This window comes from Babylonia areolata, chromosome 8 (assembly GCF_041734735.1).
Source record: "Babylonia areolata isolate BAREFJ2019XMU chromosome 8, ASM4173473v1, whole genome shotgun sequence".
Taxonomy (NCBI): Eukaryota; Metazoa; Mollusca; class Gastropoda; order Neogastropoda; family Buccinidae; genus Babylonia; species Babylonia areolata.
Window position 1 is genome coordinate 14,085,310 of NC_134883.1, and position 20,000 is coordinate 14,105,309.

The 20,000-nt window shown below is 43.4% G+C and overlaps 1 protein-coding gene across 1 annotated transcript in view; it reads right to left on the reverse strand.

The window, feature by feature from the left end:
* The window catches only part of LOC143284975 (dynein axonemal heavy chain 3-like), a 198,196-nt gene that overhangs the window by 171,125 nt on the left and 7,071 nt on the right, over window positions 1-20,000 (reverse strand). The gene's annotated exons all lie outside the window — the stretch shown is intronic.

Below are 20,000 nucleotides of genomic sequence, written 5' to 3' on the forward strand. Positions count from 1 at the left end.
GTCTGATCCAAATGCCTATTTTCTTCTGGTTTTCTTTCGACCAGTTTTCTATTCAAAACCTTTTATTTTTGATACTGGGGAATGATTTATTACATTGTCCATTCGGCATTTTTGTCTGAACATTCTCTCTCTCTGTCTCTCTGTCTCTCTCTCTCTCGTTGCATTTTTTTAGTTTCTGTGTTGATAATTGACTTTATACGCATTGTTGATTGGTTTCATTATTCTGTCGTTGATTGTTCTTTAACTTTATAAACTGTTAATGCTGGCTCTTACTTGACTGACCGTGCTATAAATAAACCAACCTATCATTTTTGACTCACTTGTGTAAACAAAGTGAGTCTATGTTTTAACCCGGTGTTCGGGTGTGTGTGTGTGTGTGTGTGTGTGTGTGTGTGTGTGTGTGTGTCTGTGTGTCCGTGTGTCTGTGTGTCCGTGGTAAACTTTAACATTGACATTTTCTCTGCAAATATTTTGTCAGTTGACACCAAATTTGACATAAAAATAGGAAAAATTCAATTATTTCCAGTCATCTTCTTTAAAACAATATTGCACCTCTGGGATGGGCACAAAAAATAAAAAGAAGCCTAATTATATGCAAACTGCATTTACTGTTATATTTATATTTTTTGTATTCTCTAAACTTGGCACTTTGACCTCTTATTCTGACACAACAACAAGAGGAGTCATTATTATCATTTTTTGTTCAAACAGGAACTTCTTTTGCTAAGCATGGAATTTTTATTTATTTTGCAAACGTTTTGGTGCAGATAGTGAAAAAGGGAAATTACTCTGTCATTAATGCTAGGGGACTTAATTTATCACAAGTGAGTCTAGAAGGCCTTGCCTCTCTTGTTTTGTGTGTGTTTGTGTACGTGGTGTACGCGTGCCAAAACCCAAAGCTGCCATCTGTTTAAAACTTGGGCGCAGTTTATTGATTAGGACGTCAAAAATATTGGTTCGGGTCCAGGATAGAGAAGTGTATTCTGTCTGTCACGTGAGACTGACAACGACAGAAAATATCTTTCCATTTCAAAGAATCAGCTAACTTTAACCTTTCCTATTGATTTAAGTTCGTTGGGTTTGCGGGTTCTGGTTGAATGCATCTCTCTCTCTCTCTCTCTCTCTCTCTCTCTCTCTCTCTCTCTCTCTCTCTCTCCAAATACAAGCAGTGAGAGGAGAGAGAGACCAAGAAAAAGAGGTCCACTTGGGCTTGAGAGAGATGCATTGAGAGACAAAGGCAGACAGGCAGACAGCTAACGAACAGACGCAGGAAGACAGAAACAGAAGCCAGGACCTTGGGGGAGGAGCAGATAAGGACGGAACACACACACACACACACACACACACACACACACACACACACACACACACACACACACACACACACACACACACACACACACACACACACACACACACACACACACACACACACACACACACACACACACACACACACACACACACACACAGAATGACACACACACTTTCAGTGAAAAGACATTAAACACGCACACAATCCAATATCACATACAGTGAAAAGACGTTAAACTAAAGAACAAACACACACGGGCGCACACACACACACACACACACACACACACACACACACACACACGGGGGGGGGGGGGAGGCAGACATACAGGGACAGACATAGAGACAGCAATAGAAGCAGACACACAGACAGGCAAACAGACAGCTAGTTATCCAGACAGACAGGCAGACAGACATTTGACATTGAGATGGAAGATAAATATCACCACCAATGCGAATTCTTTTTTCCGGGGGGTAATGAGAAGAAAGAAGGGACAGAAGCCAAAGGTATGAAGCTGTGTGAACGTGGAATGACCACGTAAAGCAGGTAATACTGACACGCCTCGATTAGTTGGGTTTGTGTGTGTGTGTGTGTCTGTGTGTGTGTGTGTGTGTGTGTGTGTGAGAGAGAGAGAGAGTACCGTCAGATTTTCCTTGACGAAAATCCGGTTCCCAAAACACGTCAGTTCATGTTGAAAGAGATGAGGAAAGGGAAGAGGGTGTGTGTGTGTGTGTGTGTGTGTGTGTGTGTGTGTGTGTGTGTGTGTGTGTGTGTGTGTGTGTGTGTGTGTGTGTGTGTGTGTGGCCTTAGTGGACTGCTGGGCCTTAAACAACATTATTTGATTTAACTTGTGTGTGTGCGTGTGTGTGTCATTGTTTGTTTGTGTGTGTGCGCGCGTGTGTGTGTGTCTCTATATGTGCGCGTGCGTGTGTGTCTGTGGGTCCATGTAGTGTGTGTGCGCACGCGTGTGTTTCTCCTTCCTTCCCTCGCTCCGTCCTCACTCCCCACACCTTCACACAGGTCTCTGTCTATTCTCATCCCTCCACCGTCCTTACCCCCTTACCCCCTCACACAAGACCCTGTCTATTCACATCCCCACACCCTCCTTACCCGCTCACACAGGTCCCTGTCTATTCACATCCCCACACCCTCCTTACCCCCTCACACAGGTCCCTGTCTATTCACATCCCCCCACCCCCCTTACCCCCTTACCCCCTCACACAGGTCGCTGTCTATTCACATCCCCCACCCTCCTTACCCCCTCACACAGGTCCCTGTCTATTCACATCCCCCCACCCCCCCTTACCCCCTTACCCCCTCACACAGGTCGCTGTCTATTCACAACCCCCACCCTCCTTACCCCCTCACACAGGTCCCTGTCTATTCACATCCCCCACCCTCCTTACCCCCTTACCCCCTCACACAGGTCCCTGTCTATTCACATCCCCCCACCCTGTCTACCCCCTTACCCCCTCACACAAGTCCCTGTCTATTCACATCCCCCCCACCGTCCTTACCTCCTTACCCTCTCACACAGGTCCCTGTCTATTCTCATCCCCACACCCTCCTTACCCCCTTACCCCCTCACACAGGTCCCTGTCTATTCTCATCCCCACACCCTCCTTACCCCCTCACACAGGTCCCTGTCTATTCACATCCTCCCACCTTGTTACCCCCTTACCCCCTCACACAGGTCCATGTCTATTCTCATCCCCACACCCTCCTTACCCCCTCACACAGGTCCCTGTCTATTCACATCCCCCCACCCTCCTTAACCCCTTACCCCCTCACACAGGTCCCTGTCTATTCTCATCCCCACACCCTCCTTACCCCCTCACACAGGTCCCTGTCTATTCACATCCTCCCACCTTGTTACCCCCTTACCCCCTCACACAGGTCCCTGTCTATTCTCATCCCCACACCCTCCTTACCCCCTTACCCCCTCACACAGGTCCCTGTCTATTCTCATCCCCCCACCGCCCTTACCCCCTTACCCCCTCACACAGGTCCCTGTCTATTCACATCCCCCACCCTCCTTACCCCCCTTACCCCCTCACACAGGTCCCTGTCTATTCACATCCCCCACCCTCCTTACCCCCTTACCCCCTCACACAGGTCCCTGTCTAGTCACATCCCCCACCTTCCTTACCCCCTTACCCCCTCACACAAGTCCCTGTCTATTCACATCCCCCACCTTCCTTACCCCCTTACCCCCTCACACAGGTCCCTGTCTATTCACATCCCCCCACCTTCCTTACCCCCTCACACAGGTCCCTGTCTATTCACATCCCCCCACCCTCCTTAACCCCTTACCCCCTCACACAGGTCCCTGTCTATTCACATCCCCCCCCCGCCCCCCTCCTGACCCCCTTACCCCCTCAACAGACTCCCCCAAAACACTGAAAACTGCGTAACTCGAGAATGTTTAAACAAGGAAGAAGAAAGACAAAAAACCCGCTAACTTTTTTTCTTTCTTTCTTTTTTTTTTTTTTTTTTTTAACAGAACCGTGGCGACAGTGTGGGTAATAGATTACCTGCCAAGGAAGGAAGGACTTTGGTTTTAAGGGCGGGTCTGGACAGATACATGGCCAACACCACCTAGTTTGAACCTACACCTATACAGACCCGCCTCCCACCCACACAGTGACTGAGAGAGAGATCGATACTGCCCCTCACCTTCCTTCACGGCCCCTCTCACCCATCTCTTTCTTCCCCGCCCCGTTTTCCTTCGATGTGGTGTGTGTGTGTGTGTGTGTGTGTGTGTGTGTGTGTGTGGGTGGGTGGGTGGGTGGGTGGGTGGGTGGGTGTGGGTGAGTGAGTGTGTGTGTGTGTGTGTGTGAGTGAGTGTGTGTGTGTGTGCGTGTGTATGTGTATGTGTGTGTCTGTGTACGTGTGTGTGTGTGTGTGCGTGTGCGTGTGCGCATGTGTGTGTGTGTGCGTGCGTATGTGTGTGTGTGCGTGTGTGGGAAAGGGGGGCGTGGGCACGTGTGTGTATGTGTTTCCTTCTGACCGTTCCTATGTGCACACATTAATGATAAATCATTACAGTGGTAATAGCAAGTCCTAATTAACGTTGAACTGGTTTTTGAGTTTCTGCTTGAAGCTAATTGGAGAGGACAGGGTGGATACGACCGTGAGAAAGAGGGGTGGGGGTGGAACATTGTCGACTTGTGTGTGTGTGTGTGTGTGTGTGTGTGTGTGTGTGTGTGTGTGTGTGTGTGTGTGTGTGTGTGCGTGTGTGTGTGTGTGTGTGTGTGTACACGCGCGCGCATGTGTGTGTGGATGTATGTGTGTGCATGTAAGCTTGCTTGTAATCGTGCAGAGTGGAGAGAAATGTACTGATTATATATAGACAGATATAGATATATACATATTATATATATATAGATAGATAGATAGACAGATAGATGATATAGATATATATATATATACGTTTGGCGTGCTTATGCGCCTGTGCGTACATGCGCGCGCGCGTTACATAGCAACGGTGACCAAAGGTTATATCAACAATGACAAGACAAATTTCCCCAAACCTTACACCCTTCGCTCTAACGACCAAGACATGCTGAGTGTTGTTATTAGTCTGGCACATTCATAAAATCACAGCTGTTCGCTAGAAGCAGCGTGGGAGGGTAAAAACACAGCAATGCAAGACGAAAGAACAGGTTGCGAAACCGTGAATAAGCCTGATCCACTGGGAACTGTAGTTAAGAGAGATAGAGAGACTCGGTGACAGACGAGAAGATCGTGTCTCAGTTTGTGCAGCTTTTGTTGTTGGTTTTATCTCTGTCTCATTGTCATTCTGTTTGTTCCACTGCATGTCTGTCTGTCATAGTAGATAGGAAGATATGCATACTGAAAAACAGACAGACTGATACACAGATACTTAGATACGTACATACAAACAGCTGGGGTAAGAACACAACCTGAGACAAAAGAACAACTTGCAAAACTGTGAACAACCCAATCCACTGGGAACTGAAGTTAACAAAGAGAGTGAACAATACCAGACCGGTGATATACAAGAAGATCGTGTCTTGGTTTTTTGACACTTGTAAACAAAGTGAGTCTATGTTTTAGCCCGGTGTTCGGTTGTCTGTGTGTGTGTGTGTGTGTGTGTGTGTGTGTGTGTGTGTGTGTGTGTCTGTGTGTCTGTGGGTCCGTGGTAAACTTTAGCATTGACATTTTCTCTGCAAATACTTTGTCAGCTGATACCAAATTTGGAATAAAAATAGGAAAAATTCAGTTCTTTCCAATCATCTTGTTTAAAACAATATTGCACCACTGGGTTGGGCACAAAAAAAATAAATAATGAAGCCTAATTATATGCAAACTGCATTTACTGTTATATTTATATTTTTTGTATTCTCTAAACTTGGCACTTTGACCTCTTATTCTGACACAACAACAAGAGCAGTCATTATTATCATTTTTTGTTCAAACAGGAACTTCTTTTGCTAAGCATGGAAGTTTTATTTATTTTGCAAACGTTTTGGTGCAGATAGTAAAAGAGGGAAATTACTCTGTAATTAATGCTAGGGGACTTAATGTATCACAAGTGAGTCTTGAAGGCCTTGCCTCTATTGTTTCTGTATTGTTTACACAGCTTTTTGTTTTTTTTATCTCTGTCTCACTGTGTGTCTGTTGTAGTAGATATTAAGATAGACATGTCGATAAACAGACCACAGATACATACAGATAGACAGATACTAAGATAGATGTATAGATAGATAGATAGGTAGATAGACAGATTGATGTATCTGTTCCCCTTCAAAGTCGAATCTAAACACAGAAAAGAACTGATCTCTTCCTGTTTTCGTCTATAACTCACTTCTGATATCTAGATAGCTTGTAAGATAGCTAGATTATTAGGAAGGTAGATATACAGATAGATAGATAGATGTAAACAGCGAGAGTAAAATACAACATAGCAGACAAAAAAACCAGGTTGCAAAACCATAATAAAAATCTTTTATTCGGAAATAGCGCTTTTCAGATGCATGTTGTAACTTCTTTTACCGGTAATAGCGCTTCTTAGTTTTCTTTAGAATACATGTTATAATTTCTCTTACTGTGTTATAAAGCAAGTTGTTAAGCATTTACCACTTCCATATTCTAATTCAGTCTTTTTACTTTTAAGTTAAATTTCTTATATATATATATATATATATATATATATATATATATATGTGTGTGTGTGTGTGTCTGTGTGTGTGTGTGTGTTAGGCTCAACTTTTGGCTGAGAGACTGATTGATGTGAGTGACGAGCCTTTGAATGCACATGTAATTTCCAATCAGATTAATAAAAATGTATTGTACTGTATTGTATGGTACATACACACATACATATTATTGTATTGTATTGTACATACATACATACATACATACATACATACATACATACATATTGTATTGTATTGTACATACATACATACATACATACATACATACATATTATTGTATTGTACATAACATACATACATATATTGTATTGTATTGTATTGTACATACATACATACATACATATTATTGTATTGTACATACATACATACATACATACATACATACATACATATTGTATTGTATTGTACATACATACATACATACATACATATTATTGTATTGTATTGTACATACATACATGCATACATGCATACACACATGCATACATACATACATACATACATACATACATACACACATACATACATATATACATACATATTATCGTATTGTACATAACATACATACATATTATTGTATTGTATTGTACATACATACATACATATTATTGTATTGTACATACATACATACATACATACATACATACATACATACATATTGTATTGTATTGTACATACAAACATACATACATACATATATACATACATACATATTATTGTATTGTACATACATACATGCATACATGCATACACACATGCATACATGCATGCATACATGCATACATACATATTATTGTATTGTATTGCACATACATACATACATACATACATACATACATACCTTCGTACGTACGTAAGTACACAGATACAAATACGTAAACAGATCAACAGGGAGAGTAACAGCACAACAAAGCAGACAAAAGAACAGGTTGCAAAACCGTGAATAACCCGATCTGCAGTTAATTGTACAGTTGACGGGGAGAGAGAGAAAAACATAATCGATCGGTGACAGACAAGAAGATTGAGTCTGGGTTTTTTTCTGTTGTTTATTTAGCTCTTTTTTTTTAATCTGTCTCGCTGTCATTGTTTGTCTCAGTGTATATATGCCTGCCATTGTAGATAGGAAGATAATCAGATATACTGCTACCTACCTACCTACCTACATACATACATACATACATACATACTTACTTACATACATACATGCATGCATACATATAGATACATAAACAGATGAGCAGGGAGGGTTGAAAGCACAGCTTTGCGGACAAAATAACTCGTTCCACTGTTAACTGTATAGTTAATCATAGTGAGATAGGCGAGAGAGAAAAATACTCAGTCGGTGACAGACAAGATGATCGAGTCTCGGTTTATTTCTGAATTGTTTGTTCAGCAATTTTTATCTCTGTCTCGCTGTCATTCTGTTTGTCTCACTGCATGTCTGTTGTTGTCGACAGGAAGAGAGACAGACATATCGAAAAGTACATACATACATACATACATACATACATACATACATACATGCGTACGTACGTACGTAGGTACGTAGGTAGACAGGCAGAGACACACACACACACACACACACACACACACACACACACACATACATACATACGAATGTGCAATTGTGTGAGTCTGTATAAATGTGTTTGCCTCTGCATGTATCGCACGTATGAGTGCGTGCGTGCGTGCTGCACGTGCGTTCTCGTGTGTTCTTGTCCCATGATAAACACGCGCTGGAGTCACCATTCAGCTTAATCCGGCCGACCCGCCTGGAACCATGAACCATAACACAGACCTGGCAGCCTGCAAAACACAGCAGGATCGATCAACCCCACCCCTGGCCAAAACGAGAAACTAATTTCATTGTAAATGCTGTTTCACTGTCCCGCGCATGAAGGCGCTTGATGCCAACGAAGCAGTAAGTGCCGTGGTTTGTTGTTGTTCCTGTTTATTTACATGGTGTGACAAGGGGTTTCTTGCTGCCCAATAAAAGACCCATAACTTTAAATTAACACACTGAACTTTGAGTTTCAAAAGTACAATTCTGTAGAAACAACGATTCAACGTAGTTCACAAGAATAAGTACTTCGGGTTTTCGTGCCCCCCCCCCCCCCCCCCCCCCCGGATCTTTGCTGAGCTTCAAATCAGCCGCCATCGAAAGAGAGAGGGGTGAGGGTGGGAGGGAGGGAGGAAGGCACAGAGAAAGAACACTGAAACACTGAACACTGAAATGTTTAACGTCATCAGCTGAAAAGCTCTGGTGACATAGTATGTACTAATCAGAACAAAATGATGCAAATTAGATTAAATGGAACGGAAAGAAAAAAAAAACAGAATCGAAACAACATAAACTAATAAGAGATTTGCGGCACTTTGTCAGCTTAAAGTACATGTGACACAGAAAGAGAGAGAGAAGCCCTTCTGTGTGTTTGTGTGTGTGTGTGTGTGTGTGTGTGTGTGTGTGTGTGTGTGTGTGTGTGCTTGTGTGTTTGTGTGTGTGTGTTTGTGTGTGTGTGTGTGTGTGTGTGTGTGTGTGTGTGTGTGTGTGTGTGTCTGCGTCTGTGTGTGTGTGTGCGTGTGTGAAAATCATGGACACAGTGAAACAGAATCTTACTATAATACAGTGAACAAAAAATGAAATAAACACAGCCAAGTACAAAATTTCAATCTTTGAGACAAACACAGAGAACGGGGACAGGAAAGTGACAAAGACACTGATGTAGAGATAGGAGGAGACATGCTCCGATCGGGTACACAGAGAGAGAGATTCAGTTTCAGGTTTAAGGTCTGCCTTCAGGAGGTGCAGAAGTTTGTGGATCTATATAACCTGTACCGCATTTGCTTAAAAAGAAAAGAAGAAAGAAAGAAAAAAAAAAGTAGATGCCTCGCCAACGCACAACCCCAACGCGCTTTTCGGGCCTTCAGAGTCTAACCTGGCATAATGAATGAACGAGTGAGTTAGTAAATGAATGAACAAACGAACGAACGAACGAATGAATGAAATGGTTCATTCATACAAAGGCCATAGCCCCAAACGAAGAGGTATGTGTATGACGAAATGAACGTTTTCAAATACAAATATTGATTTGATATGAACATTGACCTACAGAGAAAGAGAGAGACAAAGAAAGAGACGCAGAAAGATGCAGAAACAGAGATTCAAACTCAGACAGAGACAGAGACACAATGAGAACAAAAAAGAGACTGGACAGACAGAAACAGAGACTCAGACAGAGACATGGACACATACTGACAGAAAGCATTTGGGGTCTAAATCAAACACAACAGTCTCAGAACTTCCCTGTTTTTTTTCAAACAAACTTCACAGCGGGAACGTTGAACCCTGAAACGTGTACCTTCAACAGCTCTATACCTGTAAAGTGGACCCTCCGGTAAACACTGAATATCCCTATGTAGACACGTAGAAGACATAAAATGTAATGGTCTCAACCAGGTGAAATACAGCACTGGCAATATGCGACCGTTCGCACCGTGGCTCCATAAAATGTGTCTACATTCTCCGAACAGGATACTCATGAAAACAAGAAGGAATTTCAAAGGGTTCGAAGCAGTACAGTTAAAGTGTTTGAAGGTTGCTTTTGGTGTGTGTGTGGAGGGGGTGTGGCAGAGGGGAGGGGTGATCTGAGGGTAGGGTTGTAGTACTCTTCCATACTCCAATAGGAGTGAAAGGATAATTAAAACTTGAAACTTGAAACGTGTGTTGTCCCAGCGGGTATTGTAGAGTAGATAAATTAATTACATTGACTCGAAGAAAAAAGATGTTTCAAAGAGTTCCAAGAAAAACAATTCAAGTGTTTGTAGTTTTCATTTGGTGAAGGGATGTGTGTGTGTGTGTGTGTGTGTGTGTGTGTGTGTGTGTGCGCGCGCGCGCGCGCGTGTGTGTGTGTGTGTGTGTGTGTGTGTACGTATACGCGTGCGTGCGCGCGCGCGCCTGTGTGTGCGCGCAACATTTTTGCTTCTTGCTAGCTATCACGATCGTTAGAATCAAAATACAACAACAACAGTAACAACAACAAACAACAAAGCAGCGAAGTAATGTGCATTCACATCGCTTAGTCACCATCAGTATTTGCTTTCGGTTTTACGGTCCTTTCTCACATTAACTCTTTACACACACAGCGGAAATAAAATGGAACTGCTTTGTTACCGTCCACTGCGCGGATACGGCAAAGTATGGGGACACGGCAGTGCAAAAGAGACCAAAATGATGATTTTTCATGATTTGGGTTTTTCATGGATTTTGATTCTTGAACATCTCCTCTATCATATGCATAAGTTTTTCCACTGTAAAGATGTCTTTAATAATTGAAAAATTGCCAATAAAGATTGCTTTCTGAATCACGGAAGTGTTTATTTTGTTCAATTTCGACGCAAGTCTTCAAGTTTCTGGCCTTGACAACATACCTTGGACTTGCTCAATGATGAGTAAACCAACAACCATGAGACTTTGCATAACTGTTTTGTAACATGTTATTAAAGTTTTGTCGTGAGTATGTATGAAAATATTCTCTGGGTTTTAATTCATACCGGTTCCAATCTTTATACCCATTGTAAATTTTTAGGATTTCACACTACCCAAAATTTCAAAAATTCATTAAAAAAATACAATAATTGAAGAATCAACACAATCTCACGTGAAAATGAAGAAAATGTAATTGTATATCAAGTCCACATAACGAAAAGGTTTTGCACGCACCACACAGACCACAAACGCGATTTCTTTGATACATTGTTTGGCGACCATTTTGATTTGTTTCCATAGCAACGGGTATTCACAGAAATCTAAGATAACTTTTTTCTTTTCTTTTTTTTCTTTTTTTTTTTTGTGATCCACGAGTGATGATACACCTAGTAGACAAAACAGATATGTAGTTGGAGTGAAAAAACGTCGTTATTTGACTGTAGTGTCTAGCCTTAACAGCGTCTGTCTTTTCAGGTGGCATTCAGGGGGGGACTGGGCCACGTTACACGAGGCGATTTTTGCAGCGCAAAGTTTGATCAGAGTTAAGAACGTTCCTAAGTGCACAGTTTTTAGTTTTACCTCTGTCTTGGTTTTGTCCTCTCTTTTCTTCTCCATTCTTTACTTTTCTCCCCAGGAAGAAGGGCCTAGGGCCCGAAACGTGGGAAAATTCCTTCATAAAAGGACCAGTTATATCTACAGGTCAGTTTGACCCATTATTTCTTTCGCCTGTATGGAATCTACCTCGGTGTTAACGCGGCGATAGCCTTGAGATGGCCTTAGTGGTCGGCGAGGCTCTAAACACCATAATTTCATTTCATTTCAATCTACCTCGGAGTTGGGAACATTCTTAGCTCAAAGCAAACTTAGCGCCCAAAGATGGCTTCGTGCAACCCGTCCCTGGACTGGGCATGATGACCGTGTGTTTTGAGTTCACGCGTACGTATGTGTCTGCACGTGTCTGTATGTCTGTGCACAATGATTGTGTGAGTGCAAGGACTTGTCCCTGAAGGCACTGTCCCCAGTGCGAGGTGTCATGTGTTCGAACCCCGCTTGAGACATTGTGTGTGTGTGGTAGGCTCAAAAAGATATGTGACAGCATTCATTCTTTGTCATCGACAGATCTCGCCAAGTTATCCAGCTATCATTCCTACACTTGAATAGTCTAGAAAGCAGTGTGATACAGCCACCTGACCAACTATTCCTGGTTTTAAACAGTGCGTGGATATTCTGTATACAGTTATGGAAGAGAAAGACGTGAAAAGCATGTATAAGTCATCGTCATGGTGTTCAGTCTTCAGTCATACTTGATGTTTGTGTGCGAAATCCGCACTGCTCTCCCGAACGATAGCGCATTGTCATATTTCGGCGCTACGTTTTTGGGTTTTTTTCTCCGTCAATGTGTGTAAATGTGTTTGCATGTTTGCCTTTGTGTGTGTGTGTGTGTGTGTGTGTGTGTGTGTGTGTGTGTGTGTGTGTGTGTGTGTTGATTTGTGTGTCTGTTTTAGGGTGTGGGTATGTGAGTTTACCAATCATGGTGTATACCTAAACAGAATTTTTGTCCGCGACAACTTTCTTGTTTTGTGGATTCTTTTACACGCTTTCTGTGCATGTGACAAGCACCCAGACCATCACTCAAGATCTAACAGAGAAAGCAGAAAATTCACAGTCTTTGTTTGACCGTAATGCACATAATGTGATCAGGTATATCATCATCATAATATCAATAATAATAACAGTAATAATGAATAGAAGAAGAAGAGGAAAATGATAATCATCAAAGTGAACTGCTGTTGACACTATCGTTGCTGTCGTCATTGTCGCCAATAGGAAGAAACACGACCCACAACCAAAATTATTAACTTCGGGAATGCTTTGAAGGCTACATTACCTTCAAATCCTTTCAGCCATGATAGCGTCCAACACGTTTCAGTAAAAGGCAACACAGGAGGGGTACGAATGGAACAGTAACATGAAAGCCACAAAGAGAGAAAAGACTTTCAGACAGCTCACCCAATACGTTACACCCGGTTACGGCCGGGTGGCCAGGGTGAAGAAATAAGGCAAAGTTTACGAAAGGAAACATACCCGACTGTTAGACTTTGTATCGAGTGACTGAAAAGAAATAGCGGAAATAGCATGGGCCCCAATCGCTAAACGAGTTTCCGATCTTTCTTTGATTGATATTTAGACTGCGTCCTCTTTTCACAGACACACACAGACGGACAAAAAATACACACAGACATACATAGAGAGAAACTGACACTGACACTGATTTTTTTGCCATTGACACTACTATCCCTTTGGCAATGGGGCGAAGGGGGGCGGGGGAGGGGGGGGGGGACACAGGATAAATATATGAACAGACAAAAATGACGGCAACATACGGCACAGGAAATATGAACACATTGCGAGAAACAAAACGAGAACGCAAACATCAAATTCTTGGCAATGAATGATCGACATCAACAAACACACCCACACATTTTTTGAAGATAGCATGCTTGTTAACATTAAACTGTAAGGCTGCGTTTGAAAACATAGTATATAAGAACACACACACCCGCATAACCCACCCTGTTCACACTCGCACACGCACAAACACCTGTACTGGATATTCGAGCGAGAGAGACAGAAAGAGAATTCTGTTGAATAAAATGAATTCTATTTGAAAGAGAGACGGGGGGGGGGGGGACAGAGAGAGACAGAGAGAGAGAGACGCAGAAAGATGCAGAAACAGTGTGTGTGTGTGTGTGGATGGTATCTGTGTGTGTGTGTGTGTGTGTGTGTGTGTGTGTGTGTGTGTGTGTGTTCGTATATATTAATAACAGTTACCGTCGCTTACATTTCAGTTCATGTACAGACACACGCCATAGATACAGAGAGACAAACAGATGCAGTTAGTCAATGATTTTGCTCTCTCTCTCTCTCTCTCTCTCTCTCTCTCTCTCTCTCTCTCTCTCTCTCTCTCCCTCCCTCCCTCCCCAGCCCCCTTTCCATCGCTCTCTAGCTCTCTGTGTGGTCTGTCTAGTCTAACCTGACTGCACGCGGAGGAAGGAGAACAACACAACGAAAAGAGAAAGACAGGGACAAGGAGATGACGGAAAAGAGAGGAAACCGCACAATGCCACACGCACGCAAACGCGTAAAGGTACCAACACACACACACACACACACACACACACACACACAACCCCCCCCCCCCACACACACACACACACACACTCAAACCAATCCCCCCACACCTTCCCCCCCACACACACACACACACATTATCTCTTTTTCTCTAACACACACACACACACATTCTCTCTTTTTCTCTAACACACACACACACACACACACACACACACACACACACATACATGCCAGCCCGCCGCGCGCGAGTAAACATACGCACGCACACACAGACAGACAGACACACACACACACACACACATACATGCCAGCCCGCCGCGCGCGAGTAAACATACGCACGCACGCACACACAGACACACACACACACACACACACACACACACACACACACACCGTAACAGCAACAAGGGGAAAGGGAAGTGAGAGAGAACGAAAAAAAGAAAGAAAAGAGAGTGGGAGACAGACAAGTCACGCCTGCCAAAAAAAAAAAAAAAAGTATTAGTCTAATCTAATCAATATCCTACCCGCCCCACACCTCTTTTTATGTCCTTATACCTGGCCTGGGAAGGGTGGGGGGGAGGGGAAATAGAAATAATTATATTAATTTTCGCCACATCATGGGGCAATGCGTTTCTCATGTGAACTATCAAGAGTCAGGTTTGCATTAGTTTATACTATTGGGTTATGATAGCGGATTTGCAATGACCAATATCGAAAAGGGTGCGTGCGTGCGTGTGTGTGTGTGTGTGTGTGCACGCGCGCGCGCACACATGTTATTTCAATAATATATACCTTTTATTTGTTGGATGTTTTCATTTGTAAAATATTGTTGTGCAATATCCTATTGTCTTAACATGAGTATGTGTGTATGGGGGGGGCGGGGGGGGGGGGGGGGGTAGGAGGGGAGGGGGGGTGACTGGGGGGTGTTTATCGTCAGCTATTGGGAATTCTTATTTGACTAATTTGACTAATCTCTTTTTATGTTGCGCATGATCGTTTCATGTTGGTGTTTACGACGAGCCTGTGATTGCACAAGTTAATTTTCATGTGGATTGATAAAGTGTTTTTGATTTGATTTGATTTGATTTGAAGGGAGAAATAGTAACTTCGCACTGGCCTGTTCCCGTTACACACACACACACGCACACACACACACACACACACACACACACACACACGCACGCACGCACGCACACACACACACACACACACACACACACACACACACCGCGCGCGCACGCACACACACACACACACACACACACACACACACACACACCGCGCGCACGCACACACACACACACACACACACACACACACACACACCGCGCGCGCGCGCGCACACACACACACACACACACACACACACACACACACACACACACACACACACACAGTTGCTGGATTGCGATTGTTCTTCCGCTGTCACACAGAATACCGCTGAATTGTGATTGTTGTCTCCAGATCTGATCAACCGGGTCTGGATCCTCTATTTTTCACACACACACCCCTATTTTCCCCTACAAGGTCAAATCTAAACATAGAAAAGAATTGATCCCTTCCTGTGTTCGTCTGTAATTCACTCATAATAGCCAGATAGCTAGATTAGTATGTAGGCAGGTAGGTAGGTAGATAGATAGATAGACAGATAGACAGATAGATAGATATGTGTGTATGTGTGCGTGCATCGTGCCTATGACGGGAAAAAATCGACGTCCATGCACGCATTAAACATTCCGACTACTGCTGATGCAATTTTCTCATAATCCTTACGACCTTGTTGTATTCTACGGGTTGCCAAGCGTTTGATCACAAAATCATTATCTGACTAGTATCACAATTCTAATTCTACAGAAAAAGCTGCAATTTAACTGCAGTTAACCGGCAGAATCACAACCAACTTGTTTCCGCTTGCGTGGGGCTTGAGAAAGCCACAAACGGTTACGTCGACAAAGGAAGGAAACGACCAAGTAAGACGAGCTCTTTACACGGAATAACCATTATCAAGCTCAAAATGGCATTACGACTACGCCTGACATCTGAATCAGAGACTGCGTGCGTCAACTGATCAGCCATTCTCATTCTGACAGACATGTAATTCTTCGGAAAACCGTCCGATGATTTCGTCCCTCGATTTCAACGGCTGAATCTGACTGTTGATTTGATTGATTTCATTGACTAAGGTTCACGATCAGTGTAACCAGAAAATCGATCTATCCGTGCGATTTCTTTCTCCCATTTTCTGCACGCAATTCAACATTCTTTCTTCCCCTGATCACTGAAATTACTTAACGGGAGCGTTTCATCGTGATTGATTTTACCAGGGTCAGGCAGAAACACTGACGGTTTTCCGTCGGCAAGCCGATCAAAAGCAAACTTTGTAAAACCCTTAACATGGTCTTAGGATCTCGCCCGCGCTTGTCTTGTGCGGGTACGAGGCTCTTGCATCACTTGTGGATCGAAGGACGGAGCCACACAATAATTGTACGAAGCTGTTCGACGCCCAAGCATTCCAAAGCTCCAAGACAACCTTTGAACAATTTACCACCTCGTGATCTAAATGATTAAAAAAAAAAAAAGAATAAATAAATAAAAGGATCGCGGAAAAAGCTAAACAATGAATGACTGGGGAAAGTGGGATCCTGAAAGTTTTCATGAACGTTCATGTCCTCTTTTTAGGAAGGCAGCGATAGTTCTCGGAGCGCACTGAACCATACAGCACTGATAGTTATCAGCAGGTAAAACTGTTCACGTGATTGGGTCAATTACAGTGTGTGTCTTCTTGTAGCAGCAGCAGTAGTAGTAGTAGTTGTTGTTGTTGTTGTTGTTGATATTGTTGTAGTAGTCTTTAGTTTTGCGTCTTTCCACTCACAGTGATATTTGACGGAAAAGGTGGAGGGCATGAAGGTGGCAGTCTTAAAGGAGTTGAGTGGACATTTGTTCAGTGCCCCCTCACAACTATCGGTGAATGTAGACATTCTGTCAAAATATACCTATCAATTTTCACATCTGAATGCTATCGTGTCAAAGGTTGGAGAGGAATGGGTGTTGAATGGAGAGCTGGAGAGGAATGGGTGTTGAATGGAGAGCTGGAGAGGAATGGGTGTTGAATGGAGAGCTGGGGGAAACCGGAAAGAAAGAGGGTGAAATCAAAACTGAAAGGGAGAGCGAAGGTGTGAATATATGCGCGTGTATGTGTGCGCGCATAATGCATACGTGCTGGTGGGGGGTTATGGAGGGTGTGTGTGTGTGTGTGTGTGTGTGTGTGTGTGTGTGTGTGTGTGGACATTTTTTTTTTAAGATCGAGGATTGTCTTCTGCCCTGTAATTTTTTTTTTCCAAAGCGTAGCAGATCATGCAGACTGAACTGAATATTGACTGACCAACCCACTGATCCTAATCCCAAATTTTAACACGAAGAAACACACACACACACACACACACACACACACACACACACACACACACACACAGAGATAGATATATATATATATATAGAGAGAGAGAGAGAGAGAGAGAATATACAGATATAGATAATACATATATATACATATATGTCCTGTACATATATTATGTATGCATTATACAAAACCCAGAGACAAGGAGTGCAATGTCAACAATACAACAGAACGTGGTGGTGGTGGTGGTGGTGGTGGTGTGTGTGTGTGAAGGAACGTCACGTCACAGCAGTCTCCTGTCCTCCAAAGATAACGCCAATCACTGTCAGTGCTATGTCAACAAGACGGACCACAAGAGGGTGGGGTGGGGTGGGTGTGGGGTAGGTGTGGAGGGACAGCGCTAGTGTCCGCCTGAAATCGATAATGATCCGAACCTTTGGGGATTCTGTTGCTTGCACTTTTAATAAAAATATCGTCTTCCTTCGGCTCGTTGAACGATTCCTCAGTGGTGGGTACTGTACAAAAAAAATGGGGGGGTGAATGGTGAAATTGGGGAACAAACACAAAACAAGCGTGTGAGTGGGTGATGGGGGTTGGGGGGCTAAGGGTAAGTTCTTATCTGACTTGTTTTAATGTATTTTATGTTAAATGTGTTCGTTTTTATGTTGGTGTCTACAACAAGCAAAAAAACGTTTTCGAATTGAATTGGATTGAACTGAATTGAATTGAAAGGGTGGGGGTACGTGTCTGTGTCACAAAGTATGTGTCACTCTGTGTGTGTGTTTAACCATGTGTGTTTGTGTCATCCTCTGTGTGTGTGTGTGTGTGTGTGTATGTGTGTATGTGTGTGTGTGTGTGTGTGTGGGTGTGTGTGTGTTTCTGTGTTTCTGTGTTTTTGTGTTTCTGTTTTTACGAGCTTGTGTCTGTCTGTCTGTCTTAGTATGGTGTGTGTATCCGTGTTTGAAACAGGGAAGGGGAAGAGACAGACAGAGAGCGGGAAGAGATTTATTATCATAACTATTTGTGTGCAACATTTCTTTGATGCACCAGTGCATTGCCTGGGAAATTATTCTCCACCGATATATACATATTTATATATACACACATATATATATATATATAGAGAGAGAGAGAGAGAGAGAGAGAGAGAGAGAGAGAGACGAACATATATATATATATGTGTGTGTGTGTGTGTGTGTGTGTGTGTGTGTGTGTGTGTGTACACTGTACAGATCAGTCGATCGGGATAATTACAGCGATAGCATTGCGACTACCATTGTAAAACTAGTTGTATTTACCTGGGGTTGACACAAGATTTCCCCTGCCATTATTATGTACACATGTGTCATGGCCTACCGTTACCTACGATTAGAGACGTATAAGTGTATCCAGCGTGTAGATAATGTGTGGGTGGTGTGTGTGTGTGTGTGTGTGTGTGTGTGTGTGTGTGTGTGTGTGTGTGTGTGTGTGTGTGTGTGTGTGTGTGTGTGTGTGCGTGTGTGCGTGCCTGTAAGTGTTTGTTTGTGTCTGTGTGTGAATGTGTTTCAGTGTCTGCGTTGTGTCGGACTTTTGCGTGTAGGCCTACCTGTGTGGTGTTTGCGCACTTCTGTGTGTGCATGCGTGCGTGCGTGCGTGCGTGTGTGTGTGTGTGTGTGTGTGTGTGTTGTTTGTGCACCTGCGTGTTTCTATTTGACTGTGCGTTTGTATGAATGCATGTGTGAGTGCGTGAAAGGGAGAGAGAGGGGTGGGGGTGGGGGGGAGCGAAAGTGTGCGTGTGTGTGTGTGTGTAACTCAATATGCGTGAAAATGCACATATGCACTAGTGCGTGCGTGTGTGTGTGTGTCTGTATGTGTCTGAATTTCTGTGTGGGTATGTGTGTGTGTGTGCGTGTGTGTGTGTGTGTGTGTGTGTGTGTGTGTGTGTGTGTGTGTGTGTGTGTGTGTGTGTGTGTGTGTGTGTGTGTGTGAGTGTGTGTGTGTGTGTGTGTGTGTGTGTGTGTGTGTGTGTGTGTGTGTGTGTGTGTGTGTGTGTGTGTGTGTGTGTGCGAGTTCGATCACGAGCGAGTCTATGTGTGTGTTACGTGGATCATATTATGGTAAATCTGTGCAGGTGTCAATTTACCTTCGGTGACCGTGTGTAAGCTTATGTATGCATGTGCGTGTCCGGTGGCAATAAGGTGTGCTGGGCGATTCAGGAATTTGTGACTGTATTGGAATGCTCACTTTCGTATCGGGCTGGCAGAGTGAGACAGAGTGAGAGAGAGTGAGAGAGATTCGGATACATCTCCGTCAGACAGACAGAGACACAGAGATAGAGTGGGGGTGGGGCGGAGGGAGAGACAGACAGACAGACAGACAGACAGACAGAGACAGCTGATATCACTATCTGTCTCTGTCTCTGTCTTCTTCAATTTAACGCCTTTCGATTTTAAGTGATATCAGTTGTGTCTTAAATTGGAGATAACTGATATCACTTAAAATGGA